Below are 15,455 nucleotides of genomic sequence, written 5' to 3' on the forward strand. Positions count from 1 at the left end.
GGATTGAGTACATGCCTGCTTTGGAAGCAGCCGGAAGCCCAGGTTGGTCACCTTCGGTCTATTATATATCTTTCTTCAGGTTCAGTTTTCTGTCTTTGGTATATAGTTTTGGAAGATGCCTTGGAAAAAAGACCACAATTGATGCCAACATCTTGACAGCATCAGCCAGGGCCTGAGAATGGTTTTAAGTGGCCCGCATTGCAGCCTGGAGTTCCCATCCTGCACGAGGGTCCTTTGGCCTTACAGGAGTCTGAGCTGGGGCCCAACCCTGAAGCTGAGAGCTCCTGTTCCATGCTCCATGCAGGTTTCCTCTGAACCCCTTCTTTACCCCAAAGACAGCCCTCATCCTATCCCAGGACCAGAGCTCATTACCAATCTGGGGTTTATGGTTGACTTTGAGTCCTGATTCTCAGCCTATGCTAAATTTTCTGTTGTGACAGTCACTCATTAAAAAGCTGACACATTGTTTTCAGCCTTTAACTTGTCTCTGTGATTCACTTAAAGGTCTTAAAGAAGGAGGAGAAGAAACGGTATTAGTCACAGGGAAAAAAATGAATGGGGCCTCCCTTTTTATGTCATAAAGTTATTTGTAATTTGAGAGTTATTAAAGGACTTCCACTAAGAGCCCTTCTGCTGAAATGTTAACAGCAGGAGATGAAGTTAAACCTGGTCAGGGTGCTGTCCTTCACCCACTTGAAATGTTCCTGAGGAGCTAAAATAGATTCGCTGACAGCCACATGCTTTGCTGCAAAGTCTTCCTTAGAGTTTAACCGAGGGAGAAATGACAGACGATGAAGGATAAGTTTCTAAAATACAGAAAAAGTTGACTGGAGAGTTTTCATGTTTCAGCTTGATAAAAATAATTGTAAACTTATTTTTTACCAAAATTAAAATATCTTGGTAACTGGGCTGTTCACTTTATAGTGTGGTACATAAAACTAGATTTATTTAAGTAACAATAAATACTCAACTTGTCATCTAACCTGACAGTCATAGTTCCAGATGGAGATATTTTTCCAGGGAATTTGAAGAAATATTATTGGAGGTGAGGGTTGGGTTTTCATGTGGCACCTTTGGGGACGGTCCACAGAAATGCACCAAAGGCCCAAATAAACAATGACAAGAACATGTGAAGTTGCTATTGGGAGGTAATTTCTGAAACCACCTAGCTTTTGAAAAATAAGAATCAAGGTACATCCTTAGTTAACAAATTTTTGTAACAACCTTTTGAAGGCCTTTAAGAATGACTTATGTTAAAAAGCTGATGCAAGAATTGTTTGAAACTGGGGACACATCTTTCCACAGAGAGGATGTTATCCTTGATGAGTGAAGTTCCTATGATGATCCCTAAAGTCTTGGGGTCCAAAAGTAGTTGATTCAACTATGATCCATCCTTGTCCTTTCCTATTTCACATTCCACTGGCCTCCTCAATCCAAGCTGCCTAAAAGACACTTGTATTTCACTTCTAACTGTTGTCTTCTGTTTCCTTTGTCAGTTTAGACCTGGGACTCTAAACATGTTTGAATGGGTGGAATCAGAAAATGTATTCTCAGTGGCTTAGATAAGGAAAGAATGTCTTTAATACAATCTCTCATGAACATCATTTTATAGAAGTACAGTCTGTTGGCAAAGAACTCAGACCTCCAAACTACTTTTCTTGATATCTTTGCCATGCATTTGATTCCACCACTGTGGTTTGTGACTTTGGCACTGCTGAACCTCTCCAGTGATGTGCCAGGGTCTATGTCAACCAGCATCACCATGGCATGTTCAGTTAAGAGCTATCATGTAGGGCGGCAGAGCAGATGTGTAACAGGGTAATATTGCAATTGTGTATGGGAAAGAGGAAAATGAACATGCAAAGCCTTTACCTAGATTAACTGGTGGACCTTATATTGTGTTCCTGTCTTTAACAGCAATGTAAATATTTTTACAAAAGCTCTCTCTGAAGTATAAATGATATGATGAACAAATAGATGTGCCATTTATTTTAACTCTATTTTTAACTGTGAACTAAGTGACTGGAATAGAATAGAATTGTACGTATTTGTTTTATTGGTGAAATGAACATTAAATGAATGAAAGCATTTCTTTTCCAACCTGAAGTCTTCTTTCTTGGGGGCAAGAGTTTCTTTTTATATTGAGGCAGGTAGGCCCTAAGTCCCGAGAGTAGGCCAGTGGTACTGTAGCTGTAGTAGGGACACCTGGCTTAATCTCATTTTCCTCGTTTGCAATTACATCAGCCTATGCCACTAGACGCAGAATGTGTTCAATTATGCAGAGTCTTTAATCTGGAATGTCTCTGTACTTGAAAAACATTACTTTAATCATCACCACACCCCTAGGAGGAACTGGAGGTGGAAATTGTGACCAGCATCCCAGTATTACAAGACAAGCAGTCAAGAGATACTGAGTGACTAGGCAGCCCCTGATACTCAGACAGCCTGGGGGCAGCATGCCAGCGCGGAGGAGTAGCATTCACCCTTCTGTATCTGTGTGGAATGTCTGTCCAATGTCTAAGATAGCTGATGACACTGTGGCACACCAAAGTAATAGAGCGACAATCTGAGTGGAGTCCCAGAACCAGGTAAATCATCATCATTCCAGCTTTATTGAGCAAAAATGAACGCTTATCTGGCATGAGAGAAAATTAAATACCTTCAAAGGATTTCAAATCCTTGGTTTGGGGCAGCCTGGTCAGAAAGTTAGATGAGAGGTACAAACGTAGTCCCGTTGGCCTTGCTTTCGGACTGCCCTCCCCTGCGGTCCTTTCAGCCAGCAAGCACTCCCCCACGCAGATCACAGGGTCTTCTGACACGCATGCACACACACTCTAGCACTACTCTGCTTTGTGGGTCTTTTTTAACTGCCATTTAAAAGAGAGCTACAGTACTGTGATACGAAGAATTAAATTAAAACTGTATCTCATCTAAAAGAGCCCAAAGGACAAAGTGCCTGGTGCTTCTGAGCCAGCGTATTATCTTCTCAGGCATCTGGTGTCTCTCAGAGCTAAAGGTGCACCTGCCTGCTGGATGTGTGGCCTCGGGAAGCAGAGGGGCAGCACTTGGCGTTTCGCTGGTCACCTCACATCTAGCAAGTCCTTACCGAGGGATTTGTGGCATGGAGAGAGGATAACCTGGGAAAGAGTGCTCATGTGTGGGGGCGCTATACAGAACGGCTTAGTTTATTCAAGTGCTTGAGGAACAGTCACATCAGGCGAGTCTACCTATTGAGTTTTCTTACTTGCCGTCCTAGGTTACAAGCAGTGTTTCTGCCCTAAAAGGGAGTGTCTTAAGGTTGAGGGACCCTGAAGAGATCACATAGCCCAGAGGGTCTCATGCTCACCATATGTAGTGCCACGTTTTTTATTATAAATACTTTGTAATTTCCCCCTTTAATTTAATCCTAAATTAAAATTGCCAGAAAACATACCACCCAATGACTAAAAACCATTACAATGCTCTGTGTCAGAGTTTTGGTTCCCCCAAAACAGAACCTGAGGCGGTGTTAGGGGACAGGACGTGTATGAGACATGCTCTCAGGATCAACACTTGTGGTGGAGAGAGAAGCCGGACTGGGCAGAGGGCGAGGTCCGGCTGTGCTTTGATGCAACCCCACAAATGACTCAGCAGATTCCACAGGGAGCTTCAGAGCTGCAGAATCATGCACCTCGCAGCCTTATTACCCCCCAGCCACCAGTCAATGGCTTCAGGCAGCTCCTAGGGAGAAGTCTGGGGGTGGCACCTTGGAAGAAGCAGCCCTTTAGGGACCGGAGTGATTCCTGGGAGGGGAAGTGGGCTCAGCTGGGGACTGTCAGCCGTCCCCACTCCAGTGGCTGAAAAAGCCCTGCAACAGGGATCTGGGAGGGGCACACGGTCCAGCACCAACCGTAATAGAAAAGAAAAATAATAGGAGGGTAACTTATAATAAAGCATATGTATATTTGTACAGCTAAACTAAAAGATATTATGAAGTAGCCTAATACTTACCTCATACTTACAACTATTTATAATGAATTAGTTTGGGCTTAAGAGAAGAAAATACTCAACAAATACTGTCGAACCTCTTTCTTAATATTTGGTGTTTTGAAATAAGGAATGGCTTATGCACTTACATATGCAGACTGATACATTGTCATCAGAGGTTTTCTGAGAGATCAATTCCTAGTAAAATTCCAAACAAACAAGTATTTACACACAGTGGGTACATTCTTGAAAAATTCAATGTATATGAAAGATGTGAAAAAAAACCTTTGTGTTTATATGTTAAATGGAGTTAGATATTAGGCTCAAATAACTATTACATTTTTCACTTGAATAATTGACATCCATTTGAAATTAGGGCTGTATATGGGAATATTCTTTGTCATGTGGACCATATCACCACTATGCAGGGTGTTTACCACCTCTGGCCCCATCCAATAAATGCTAGTGGTGCCTCACCATCAGTGGGACAGTCAAAAATACTCCCACAAATTTCCATACTTCCCAGAGTGTAATGTCTCTTCCTTTGAGAACTCAGTTAATCCCCTGCTTCAGTCTGAAACAGAATTGTTTTCTCAAGATTTTGTAAAACAAGACATATGTCAACATTTATTAGGTCTCTATTTCAGTAGAGTAGTCCAAAGAAGTCTGCATGGCTACATGCCCACATGGTCAAGACCGAAGTCATACCTGGGATCCCACAGCCTTGAGCGTTGGCCTCCCTGGCTTTCCCATAAAGCCTGGGGATGTCACCCTCAAGCGTTGGAACCCGAGCCAGATTGTCAAAGCCACAATCTCATTTTTCCTATGGCTGACTCATTTATTAACATCAGGGGAAGAGTCCATCTCAGGCTTCCTTTACCTAGTAGGAGTTTTACAGCCTCCTCTGTCTGCTCAACTGTTTCTTGCTCGGGCAATGTTGAATTTTAGAAGGCAGCGGGTTCTGTGAGGAAATGAACTTATCATGCCTGCCTCAGTACAAACAAGGGAAGTGGTTGTTTTCTCCAAAGATGGATTTGACCCTCGGTGGGGCAGACTGTGTATTCTTTTCCTCCTATATCAGATGGTTGCCCCTAGCAGAAGCAGCCCATCTGATGAGGAATGACAGCCACCAGCACGGAAGTGGAGTTAGAGGGAAGGGGAAAGATTTCTAAGCTGATTTGAAATAGAAGATAACAGCAACGTCAACTGGAAAATCAAAAAGGAAAGCCTCTAATGTGAATTATTTTATACAGAATGCTCTATGCTAATTCAGATGTTAGGATTCAATCTTAAAGTGCTTATGCAGCAAAACTGCTGACACCGCTGATGGTTCCATCTGCATGAGGAATTACAAGGCTGTGGAAATGAATGCCAGAACCTTAGAGTAATTTGCATTCAGAAGAGACGCTAAGGAGATGGATGTGTTTTATCTGTGCACCTGAATAACATACAGACAAGTGTTAGTCATTTGTGAATATTTTCCATTACCACTCATCTCCCAACATATGGCAATATTTCATACTGTTTTATTCTGTCCCCTCTTCGGCTGGCTACCAGGAACAGCTGGCACATATATTTTTATGTTTTTGCTGATGACTTTTCTGAAGCACTGGGTTTCTTTTCTTGTGATTAGAAAGAAAAATTATTGATCTACCAAACACATTAGATCCTTGTTGCTGAGATGCCCAAGAGTGTTTTTTAAATGAATAATCAATCACATTGCTGATTCCACCTCAGAAGATGAGTGGCTTAGGAATTCCTGAACAAATGCATTTTGACTAAGTGCCATTCTACACTCAAAGATTCACAGTGTGATAATTTTTTTAAAATTTTGGTATCATTAATCTACAATTACATGAGGAACATTATGTTTACTAGACTCCCCCCATCACCAAGTCCCCCACACATACCCCATTACAGTCACTGTCCATCAGCATAGTAAGATGCTTTAGAATCACTACTTATCTTCTCTGTGTTGTACAGCCCTCCCCGTGCCCCTGCCACACACATTATGTCTGCTAATAGTAATGCCCCCCCCCTTTTTTTCCCCTTATCCCTCCCTTCCCACCCATCCTCCCCAGTCCCTTTCCCTTTGGTAACTGTTAGTCCATTCTTGGGTTCTGTGAGTCTGCTGCTGTTTTGTTCCCTCAGCTTTTTTCTTCGTTCTTATACTCCACAGATGAGTGAAAGCATTTGATACTTGTCTTTTCCGCCTGGCTTATTTCACTGAGCATAACACCTTCTAGCTCCATTCATGTTTTTGCAAATGGTAGGATTTATTTTCTTCTTATGGCTGAATAATATTCCATTGGGTATATGTACCACATCTTCTTTATTCATTCATCTACTCACAGTGTGATAATTTTCTAACTCATGGTATCATACCTTAGTAGACTTGACTAGTTCATATTTCATCAGAAAAAGCAATACACAAATTTGTGTACACAGCTAATGTAACAAAACCTTGATGAGACTAATACGCTGCAGCCTTACTAATTTTAATTTACTCTTAATTTTATACTTTTCCTAGTTTTTACAAAATAACAAAAACAATTCTGAATATTTGAGCTTCAAGTAAGGTCTCCAAGGACTTTTCAAACGTGCACTGGAGAAGCAGGACCATTCCACTGGGTGGTACTGGTGGGCACAGCACACCCACTCAGGGAGACCCCCACTGGAACCAGCATATGTGGATAAACCTGCCCTCTGTCAAATGGGCACTTTTAGATTCTTATGCTTATTCCAAGGATATTCCATTACCACAGCCTCCTCCCCATTTTGGTTTTTAGATTTGCACTTAGGTTCCTCAGGAATATGGACTGATATGCATCACGGCAATCCTCAAGTTCTTGAGATGAGAGAAACTTTACCATTGGAACTCTCTGAAAGTAGGTTAAATCAAAATAGGTGAATAAGAATTGTAATCAACCTGAATAATATCATTTGTGGCAAAAATTAAGGAGAATCAGAAACAAATTCTGAAGGCAATTCCAAATGAGGATTCTAAAAAAATATTGTCAGTGAAATCCATGCACAACCTTCCAAATAGTTATTTAAAACAAATTACATGCTTTTTTTACATAAAACATTCTCATTTACTTAATGTTTTTATTTTATATTCAATTGTCAATTTTTTATGCTTCTAAGGAAAAGAACATCATATATAATGGACAGCTATACCTTAGTCAAATATTTGATGGAATTGGTACATATATAGATAAAGTAAGAAGGCAAGTTATAAAAACATAAGCAAGAAAAGACATGAATCCAGTAAAAAGATACATTATAGAGTCTGTCTCAGAGTGCCAAGTTAATCTGAAATAAAAACGATCTGTGTTTTAATAGCATCTCAAATGAAAATCCTATTATCTGTTACAGTTGTAATTCAGAATTAACATAAAAAAATGAAAAGTTCTATATGTTAAAAACTTCTAAGGCAACTGAGCCATTTTTATCCCCCAGAAGCATTAAAGATGGCTAATTGGAAACAAAAAACGTGTATGGACAATACATCAAAAGGAAAGAAAACTAATGAAAAATATGGGAAAAAGATCAACCACACAGAAATCCAAATTAAGACAGGACACCGTCCTTATTTTTTCCTGACAAATTAGTAAAAGTTAGGAGAGAGAGAGAGAGGGAAGTGGAAGAGTGTGGTAGAACGAGGGCTTTCATACATTGTCAATGGGAGTATAAATTGACACAATATTTTAAGACCCAGCGTGAACTATAAATTTTAGGAATCCTTAAAAGTTTGATACCTTTGACCCTGTTAATGCCACATCCGAGAGTCCTTACTGTGGAAGTAATCCTCACTATTGGAAAGCTTTGGATGAAAAAGAACCCTCCTGGAGGCCCTGAATGGCCAACGATAGAAGACGACGATGGCATATCCACTTGACGGATTATTGTGCAACTATTAAATGCAATGTTTACAAAAGTTTTGTCATAACTGAGAAAAATATTTATGATGGAATGTTAAAGAAAAACGAAGCAGCTCTCAGGGTGGTATGTGGGGTATTAAATTAGTTATATTAAGAAGAAAAAGCAAAACCCAAAAATAATGCATAAGAGGTTGAAAAGAAATAGACACAGGTAAACTGATCTTATTTGGATGATGATTTAACTGTGAATCATGTATTTCCTTTTTTTCTACTTTCCTAAGTTTATTTAAAAAAACCAATGCTTCAAAAATTACACATTTAATTAACAACCATCAATAGCAACACATTACAACTGTTAGGCTAAATGAGGGAATTGTGAGGCTCCTACCCTGGTGTTGGATGAAAAATCCTACCATTAAGGGAAATGAGTGAATTTCTCAAAATTCTGGATGTTGATATGGTTTCAGCTGAGTCGTTACAATAAAAAATAAGGCCTAAAATTGACAGTTACCTAGTTATGCTTATCATTTTGCATATGTGAACCTCCAAGGAAAGGAGTTTACATTACCTTTTTCAGTTACTGAAATGGTTCTGTTTACCCTGTGGTGAGCCACATCTACCCCACGCTGTGGGAGCTCAGTCACTCTGTCAGAGTCCAGCTATCCCTCCTCTGGCCTGCCCAGGCGGCCTCTTCTTTTTACTAGGGCAGCCAGACTCCTGGATACCTCCACAGAGTGGATGCTAGAGCAAGCCACTCCCAGGCCATTCTGAGTTTTAATTTCTTGTGACTCATTATTGCCTGTCTGTCTACATAAAGGCCCAGTTTCACCAGGTCTGATATTTCTTGTTCTCTTAGAATTATGCCTGCAGGTACCAGTAACATTAGAAGTTATATCCAGAAAATTTAAGTCCTAGCTACAACAAGCAAACTGAGCTGGAGATCATGGTTTGGAGAGAGAAAAACATTTAAAGACAAGAGCTTTGGAAAATCCTTTTGCAAGGCTTGCCTGGAGAAAAGACTGGCTTTGCTTTCACCCCTTCTCTGAGCTAATCAATAATGTCTACTCAACTTTAAGGTTTCAAAATAAACGTCACTTCCTCATGGATGCTTTCTTCGACTCCTAAACTAGGATAGTCCCTGCACTCTCTATGGTATGCTGCCCCTCTCTATCCCAGGACTTGTAAGTAGCGTTTGTAAGCATTAGTAATTGTAATTCATACTCGTATTAGTAAATCTTTCTTTCCTGTTGGACTCTAAGTCCATGAGAGCAGGACCTTATCTATTTTATTTATCATTATGTCCTCAGTGCCAAGAACAGGAGCCTGGTATGCAGTTGGTGCTGAATAAATATTTGTTTAATGAATGGATTTTCCGGTGTAATCTACTAAGGCTAAGAGTGGTTAGAACAGAACCAAATAGTGATGGAGTTGGGAACATAAATACTAAAAATTTAATTTATTTTTTCCTTTCAGATATATATATATATACATATAAATTGCTCTAGCATTGAATTCACAAAGACTGTACTTGTTTTTTGTGTTTGAAAGTGATGAACATATAGCTTAGTTGGTTTCTCTACTGTGAGAAAAGCAGACAGTTTTTAACCCCTCCAGAAGTTTAGCCTAATACTCCTTGGATAACTTAACCCACTTGAGCAGTGCTTTTATGTAAATAAAATTTAGCATAACCTAAGAAAGCATGCAAAGGTATTCTACGACTTGGCCTGTTTGTGAATCCAGAGACCCCTAAGTCTCTTTCCTGAAGTTCATGATGAATTACTCCACTTAGCACATCTGTTATTCTGCCACCTCCACTTCCTTGACTTTTGTTAAAGCAGAATTCTTGGAATTTATCTTACAGGCACAAATCACCTTGTAATTCCTCTAGTAGCTATTGAGCATGTAACTACAGAGCTTAACAATTACCATATACTATAATCATGCAAAGATTTTAATCTTTCAAATTAGATCTCACCTCCACAGTGGGGAAGAAAAGGAAATCAACAGGATAATTAGCTTATGGGCTAGTTGATACTTTGAGGGATTGTCAGGAAGTCATCTGTATGAATGCTCTTAAGGTACTATTTGTTGCTTATTAAGTACCTTTCATTAAAACTATCCTGCAAGCTTTGCATTGACAAAAACTGGAAAAAAAAAAGTTTTTTTGCATGCCCAGGCAGTCTATACTGAACCTTGGGCAGAGGGTGGCGTATCTTGGGGAGCCATACTCTGCTACCCTTCAGTGTAAATAGCTGGTCCTCCATGTATAACAAGGGAGCCAAGTCAACTTTTAAAAGTGAGATGTCAAAAGAAATAATGAAGCCAAATTTATGCATATTTTTCATGAGCTGGTTTCACAGAAACTTTGGTAAAGAGAGTTCTGAGTTGCAGAGCTACCTACTCTTACCCCAAACCAGAGCCTATTCCACCCCTCAGGTTTGCCTTCCACCTCTGCATTCAGTGGTGTCATGTTCCCCACTGAAACCAGCCCTGGTGGTACTGGTCACCATGACAATCTCCAATGCTACAAATCAGGGCTCCCTCCACCAGACTGGTCGTTACACATTCACCAGCACGTCACTTCCCCAAACCCTCTATGAGAAAGGAGCAAGGGCAAGAGAGAGATTTGAGAAGATGCACCTGCATGCCTGAGCGCGTGCACACGCACGCTTTGTAAAGCAATCAGCAGAGGACTCCCTGACCTAGATCAGGTACTCAATAAAAGCAAATTCCTCCTTCCCTTAGCAGCAGATGAGAGGAGGGGGACCGCAAGGACAGTATTGCGGTAAGTGGGGGTTGGTGTGGAGGTGCCATTGTGCCCATTGGGTCCATTGTCTCCAATAAATATGGCATTTTCAGGAGTTGACCAATGAAAGTGAGGAGGCTGGAGAGAATGTGGCCAGAAAACATGGGTGAGTTGAAAAGAAATGAACTCCCACTTAGCATCAACTCCAGAGAGCAGGAAACACGCTGGAACAGGGAAATCTCGTTGGGCATTCAGCTGTAAGTGCACAGGGATCGGTGGGCTCTGCATTCAGGGCTTTGGGAGGGCTTGGAGCAATTGCTTTTTCAAACACATATTAAAAAAGTTGAACTTAGTAACTTCTAAACTTTGCGATCTCATTAGATGTCATAATCCACCCTTAATTTACTATGATAAAGAGAATCATCAGGATAAAATTATATTGCCAATCAAAAAGTGTTAATTGAGAACTTATGTGACCTGACTGAAAGCTGGTACTGCAGAGGATCAGGAGAAAGATTAAGTATGAGCCTATGTTGTCTTATAATCTCTTTGGGACAAAGGTAACCCACAGACAATGGTAAGATAAAAATTCGTTGCTGAACAGTTCGATACTTGTTAAAAAAATCCAGTCTGGTTTAGAGAAAGCAAGGTGTATGGCTAGCAGATAACTCTCACAGACCATGAAAATAGAGCCTTTCCAAGCTTCCATGCTGCCAATATATTTCGTTACATTATTATGCACTCCATTACCATCAGCAGTGAAATTATAGTATTGCTAATTGGGATCTATAATAGTAAATTCTTTACTGTGGTTACAGACTCATTCAGACTTAAAGCTACACTCCAAAGTGGGATGAATGCCAAGTATTTTAAATCCCTGCCTTATACTCACAGAGAGAGTCGAGCTCAATACCCTGTCTCCAGCTTTTTACCATGTCAGTAGCAGAGACAGGGGAAAAACAAAACAAACACCAGTCTCCACATATGATCACTGGCTCCAGTGGAATAATTTGGAAGAGCAATGGCAGCCGTGGAGATGGAAGCTAGCCTAGAGAAGTCCCAAAATGTCAGAGGAGACGGGGACAACCAAGGAAAGAGACAGGATTTTCATCTGTAGACCTTTAGATAATAGGGAGGTATGTGGACCATATATGGAAAAATTGGAGCTGTCAAGATAAGTTGAGATTAAGGTGTGCACATGGGTTTCGATCTCAGCAAGGAGCAATTCTAGGAATGTCTGAGAGATAGTGCCAGGCAGGCCAGCTGAGGAAGTGGCTGTGGGAATTCAGTATTAAGTTCAGGGGTCGAGGACAGCTTTTTTTTAAGACCCTAGGGAATAAATTATAGAAAGAAATAAAAGAAACAAAAAAGATAGAAATTTTCTTCCAAAGAAGCAATTTAATTAAAACAATACCAGGCAGTAAAAACGGGAAGTATTGATATGTTTTTAAAGTGACAGAGAAGAGAAATAGGGGAGAAATGCACATGTAAGGAAAATCAACGTCATCAGAAATAAAGTAGTAGCTGGAGAAAAGGGAGGTTAAATATCAAAGCACAAAAAGTATGACTAAATCTAGAACAGCTCAAAGTTGAATGGACTACATGTTTTAGTCCAACTATTCAGAGAATATAGGGCAGAGTTCAAAGACCTAGAAATGCCTGTTGTTGCCTGTCACTCTATGGTGCAGACAGATCATGACAACCATTTTGATCCAAAGATGCTGTTAGGATGGTTCTTAAATTTATCAGACTGCTTGGTTTAGAAGAAGACAGCGATTCAAATCTTGAAGTCCTTCCTTCATCCATTATTCCTTAAGTCAATTTGCCATTCATTCATTTAACAATTATTTATTGAGTGCCTACTTTATGTCATCTCTCTGCTGGCAGTTGAGGATATGAAGATAAATAAAGCCCATGCACCCCATACCCATGTGGAGCTATTGGTTAAGCAGACGAAACAGATGGCTTGGAAAATACGTATTTACAAAATAATGTAATGATGTATTATAATAAAGGGAAGTTCATAGACAATGACACTGTCTTTTGAAAAGTGGCTTCCATTTAATTTTTGAAATTATGTGCTGCTTACCCACATTAGAGAATTATCCAAGCCCTTTAGCCTGCTCTGTGAGAACTCTGAGGGCAAGGGAAAACTGTGTCAGAATCACTTGATATTGTGCAGAGACAGCACAGATGTGGCAGGGAGATAGGCAGCTTGCATCTGAAGGACATTTTTCATTGGAGAAGCTTTTATTTGCATAGCATTCAACATAGCTGAGCATCGAGTATCATTGCTGTTAAGAATACCAGCTTTCTTCCTTATCTAGCAGAGCAGCTCTTGCCAGATGGCCTTTCCATTTTGCACAATGACATATGTCATTGTTGGACACAAAGGCAAAATTCTCAATTGAAGAGTCAAAGATTCGGTCAACCAATAGTTATCTTGTTAAACTGATACCAAACAAGACATTTTTTTAGTTTTGGAATTGAAAAGCCATCTTTTTATTCAGAGAACCAACTAAATTGGAGATGTTTGGGGGCATTATATGGGAGCTCAAGTATACTTTTGGAATCTTGTTCAAGAAGGGCAAAGACAATACTGTAATTATGTTGGAAAGACATACCACATGGAATAGACAGGGGATAGGATTTGATCTGTAGCATGAACTGGTGACACAGGAAGAAGCTCTTTATCATGGGGTTTGTGTCAACTTCTGGTCTATGCCTCCAGCTCACTGTGGTATGTGAATATGTCTCTCAGTAATAAAGCCCAAATCAGGAATGATCTAAGCATCCTATGAACTGAGGCTGTGTGTGTTCAGAAAAAAGGATGTTAGGAACTGAAACAAGTTCCAGATAATTCAGTAGGAGGAATATCCAGTTTGCACATCTGGATATTATAAGGGAAGTATGTAGACGTTTTAGGGGTCTGGCATTTTTTTCACAGTTGCTTCAGTTGTCTACTTCTTTTGTATGATGTAAATATGTTCAGGGTTGATTTGAACTACTGCTCTGGAACTTTTGTCTCAGGGGACATTTTGTTTGCTGGCTGTGCCCCAGCTGCCAGTGTGAGCCCCTGTGAACAGGCTCTAGCAACTGCTACCTAAAGCTCGTGTTTATAGATACTGTATTCACTCAGTTTACGTGTGTAGGGAGGTGGCTAGAGTGACGGAGATTATTGACTAGGAGGCTTAAAGAGCTCTCAAGTCGTCCCAGGAGCTGCCCTTTTGTATGGTCAAACCTTGGGAGATGGAATACTGTGGCTGTCAGAGAATCCTGACATTGTTAGCATATTAAATGGATCTGAGGCCTGTCCCACTCTAATTCAGCATTTCTCAAACTTAACTCAGCACAGAAACCAACCCCCCTTACTTTGTTGCCCTTCCCAGCTCATGCCCAACCAAGGAAGTTGGATTTCTTAAAATGCATTTGCTTGGGCACTCCCAACAGAGTTTTCCAAAACTACATACTCTCTTGTAAAAATTTAAATTAACGTCTAAAACTTTTCATGTGAATTTAAAGAAGTTCATTCTTAGTTCATGGGAGGTGGAAAGTATTAGGCATATTATAATTTCAAATAAGATGGGAACTGATTGTAAATAAAATCAAGATTTTTATGGCAGATTTGATAAAATATTTTAGGTGACTTCCTGAAATGCTGTTTGAATCAGAAAGATTCTTTAAATAGAATTTTTACCTAGGGGTCTTATCTTTCCATAGTTGATAATTATTGGAAATCTTCCAGGAACATTTGAATGATCAATGTTGTTAATCCATACTGCATTGATTGTTCTGAATTCAGAACCTCCCTCAAAGGTCAAGTTTCATTCTTAACAGAAGGAACCAACATGACAGGGAAGACATGAGATGCATGGCTAAGGTGCCAGGGGCTCTTCAACCCACCAAGAAAAGGTTTGGCAGAGGAGAGGGGTGTTTTGTCAAGTGTGTTCTGATCATTGGCATTTTTAGAGAAAAGGACACATAGAAGTTAAAGGGTGTAGACACTGATTGCCTTCCAGTGGTCCGTTTGGCATATGTACCCCCTGGAAAAGTCCTGTGGCTGCCCAGGGCTATGAACACCTTATCTGAAGACCTCTGGCCTTTGCCCACAGTTTGGGATGCTTTTACCGCGGGGTTGACCTTAACACGGAAGCCGGTCTCTTGCCAGTTACTTCCATATCCCCCAGACCTATTCCCTACAGAATGAATCAACTACCCAGCCAGCTGGGTAAGGCCCTCCACCACAGTCTTTGCTGCCCTCATGCTTTCTTCTCCGTCCTCCCAGCCCCAGAACCCCAGAACCATTTGCTCCAGCACCAGGGATCTCCAGGCTCTTTTGAATGTGTGTTGCCTCTTCCTGCCACCATGTCCTCGTTCTGTCTGGGAATATTATTCAGCAGATACCTGACTCACCCCTCTGGGAGAGCTGCGGTTTAGGCTCTCTCCCTTTGCCCCCGTCTCCCATGGTCCTTTGTTCGTACCTCCAGTATATTTTCCATGTCTGTGTGCCCTGCATTAGCATTGCTTGGACAAGGGTTTGTCTTCTTAATTAGGATCAATTCCCTAAGCAGCAAGGACTATACTGTGTACATCCCAGCCCCTACCACAGGACTGGTTAACTGTTGATTGAATGATCAATCTAACTAGCTTAAACCCATTTTGAATATGAGAGACACAGGGCATCTCTGAGGGGGAACGTCGCCCTTCCCTGCCTAAGCAGTTGGGCATTTTGGCACTAGCCATAGCTTGGAAAACCAAAGGCAGAAGACATCTATGCTCCCACCAGGTCCTAACAGGAATGGCAGTGATGTGCAGGTGACTTGCAGGCTGGCTTGTATTTATGGAACATCTGTGAAATT

The sequence above is a fragment of the Manis javanica genome, chromosome 1, assembly GCF_040802235.1.
Source record: "Manis javanica isolate MJ-LG chromosome 1, MJ_LKY, whole genome shotgun sequence".
In the NCBI taxonomy this organism is placed as follows: domain Eukaryota; kingdom Metazoa; phylum Chordata; class Mammalia; order Pholidota; family Manidae; genus Manis; species Manis javanica.